The sequence below is a fragment of the Cynoglossus semilaevis genome, chromosome W, assembly GCF_000523025.1.
Source record: "Cynoglossus semilaevis isolate Cse_v1.0 chromosome W, Cse_v1.0, whole genome shotgun sequence".
NCBI lineage: Eukaryota > Metazoa > Chordata > Actinopteri > Pleuronectiformes > Cynoglossidae > Cynoglossus > Cynoglossus semilaevis.
Window position 1 is genome coordinate 11,736,520 of NC_024327.1, and position 3,319 is coordinate 11,739,838.

Here is a 3,319-nt window from a genome sequence, read left to right on the forward strand (position 1 = left end):
TACCAGGAATTTTATTACCGACTTACCATCCTCTTTCTTCGTAGGCCAGGCTTCTGGCCACCCTGTGTACGCATCTACACACATCAAAACGTACCTGTACCCTCGAACCGAATCTACCATGTCTGTGTAGTCAATGATGATCTCTTTTCCTGGTTTTGTTTCCAATGGATACCTTCCTGGTTCTGGTCTGATGGTAGGTCTGGTGTTAAATTTGGTACATTGTTCACATGTCTTAGTCAGGTACTGAGCCATGTCTTTGAGAAAAGGGTGCCACCAATGGTCAAGATTTCTTAGCATTTGTGCTACCCCTACATGTCCTACCCCATGTGCCTCTTCCATTGCTGTTTGTCTTAGTCCTGGGGGTAGGATAGGCCTACCATCAGGTCCTCTCCAAAGTCCGTCCGTCTCAGTGGCTCCCCTTGCTTTCCACAGAGTTTTCTCTTGTGGAGACGCTTTGTTTTGTAACTGGATCAGTCCGTCCATAGTCATTGTAGGTTGCATTTCGGTCTCTGAACACATGAGTATCATTCTGTCTAGGTACCCTGCCGTCTGTTTCGCTGCTTGGTCGGCTGCGTTGTTTCCCTTTGTCACTTTGTCTGTCCCTGTGTCATGTCCTTTACATTTTATGACTGCTACTCTCTTTGGTAGTAGTAATGCTTCTGCTAGTTCTTTCATCTCAGTCTCATGTCTAATGGGTTTGTTACCTGCCGTCAGAAATCCAACTCTCATCCATTGCCCTAATTCAACATGCACTGCTCCTACTGCATATGCTGAGTCTGTGTAAATGTTCACTTCCTGTCCTTTCCCTATCTTGAGGGCCTCAATTACTGCCACCACTTCTGCTCTTTGTGCTGATTGCTGTCCCCCTAGTCTCTCTGCTTTCTGTGTTACCAATAGTCCATCCTTTTCTTCCACTACTGCATACGCTGCCCTGAGACCATCTGTCTCATGTCTGAAACAGCATCCATCAGTAAATAAGTCTCTCGCTCCTGCAATCGGTGTGGCCTGTAAGTCTGTTCTCACCTTCTCTTCTTTCACCACTCTGTCTGCACACGTGTGTGGCTCCCCTGTCCCTATGTGATCCGCCATATTGATGCCTTCATGTGTAAATGAGATGTTTGGTGCTTCCAGAATCTTGCTCAGTCTTCTCTGTCTCAATGTTGTAAGTGTGAAAGTTTCTGAATTTACGTAAGCCACCACACTATGTGTTGTCAGAATGTTTAGTTGGTGTCCCATTACAATGTGTGCAGTTTTTTGTATTAGCTTTGCTATCCCTGCTGCATGTTGTGTGCACTGTGGGTGTCGTTTTTCCATACCATCTAGCATTACGCTTAGGTACATCAGTATTACTCTCTCTCCCCCTTTTCTCTGGAACAGAATGCCATTAACGCATGATACTGTTCCAGAGACATCCAGGTAGAAAGGCAAATGGTAGTTTGGTGTTGCTAATTCTGCAGCAGTAGCCAATGATTGTTTTAATGTGATAAAAGCAGTTTCTGCATCTTGTGTCCATTCAAGTTTGGCTGTGAGATTTCGCATGCCCTGTTGTCTGACCAGTTCGCGCAAAGGCTGGGTCAATCCTGTGTAGTTTGCTACATAATTACGGCTGTAGCCTGTTAGTCCAAGAAATGAGAGCATGTCTTTAACTTTAACAGGTTTGTTGTGATGTAAGATCGCAGATCTGTGTGTTGGAGACATACTGACCCCCTTTTGGGATATCAGACGTCCTAAGAATGAGACCTGCTTCCTGGCTACCTGTAGCTTGACCTTGCTGACCTTAAAGCCCTTGTTCGCCACATGTTGAAGCACTGAGTGAGTCGCCGCTAGACACGCGTCTGCAGTGGGTGCCGCAATCAGTAAATCGTCTACATACTGTACAAGAGTCGTGTTTTCAGGAAGTGTGCAGTCGCTTAACACCTGCTTCAGGACTTGGTTAAATAATCCTGGGGAGAGAGCAAAACCTTGTGGCAGTCTGGTGTATCTTAGTTGTTGTCCTCTAAACGTAAATGAAAATATGTCCCTACATTCTGGAGCCAGGGGCAGACAGAAGAATGCATTTGCTAAATCAATGCACGTGAACCAACTTTGGGAGGGGTCGAGGTTGGCCAGGGCAACATAAGGATTCGGGACTGGTACAGTTGGGGTGACCAGGATATTATTAATGGCCCTGAGATCATGTGCCATGCGGTATTTACCTGTCCCTTTCTTCTCTACAGGTAAGATGGGAGTGTTCCAGGCTGAATGTGAGGGTTCCAACACCCCCTTTTCCAATAAGCCTGTGATTGTGTCATGTATCCCCGCTTCTGCCTGAGGTTTGTGTGGATATTGTCGGATCCATATTGGAGTGTCTGTGTTGACTGAAAATTTTACAGGTGGGCAATCAGTGAGACCCACATCTGTCGGATCGTCTGCCCATAAATGGTCAGGTAAAGTGTTAAGCATAGCTTTAGCTCCCTCATGATCTGTTTTCTCTCTCCCATGATGTCGAGCGATTTGTTCATGTTCTAGGGTGGCTGTGTTAACAGCACACAACATGATTCTATAGGTGTTGGTGGTGGGTGAGAAATGAACTTGAGGTATTTGTGTTAATTGCCAATCAGTTTGTGCCAATGCTCTTTTCACCATGCCTCCTAATTCTTTAGCCTGATGTCGTGGATGTAAAGCTAAAGAAACATGTGGAGCTGCTTCATCGCCCATCATGTACCAATCCAATTGATCAGGAGTCAGGTCTACACCGGCTGCAACACCCTCCGGAGCCACATAAATGTTTTGTGTTTTAATTTCCCACGAGTTTCCTTCCAATTGGTCTTGGAATTTGTCAAGGTACCAATCTGTTTGTAATCTATCATAGAAGAGAGTTACATGAGGAGGATCGGGTGGAGAGACATATGGTTCGATTTGGGCGATCCAGGGCTTCCACTGCAGGTACGCAGAGAGAATACCAGGCGTCTCAACAGTCTCTGGTTGTAGCGTTCCCCAGTAGATGTCAGCATATGTCTCTTCAATCGGTTGCATCAGGTACTGCCCACTTGTGGCTACACCGTCACACTGGAGTTCGGTGCCGTCAGGCAGAGTCACTCTTAGTCCATCTGGGCTGCACAGAATGGATGCCCCTAGTTTTATCAGGAGATCCCTTCCCAGTAAATTCAAAGGCACAGTGGGCGAATGAACATATGAATGTGTCACTTTTTGTCCACCCAGCTGGGTGACAATAGGTACGGTGATTGGCAGAGTCTGCTTTTCCCCAGAGAAGCCCACTACTGTTATTGTTTCGTCTGATAATGTGTGCGGAGGAGTTTTAATCAATGTAGAACAGGTA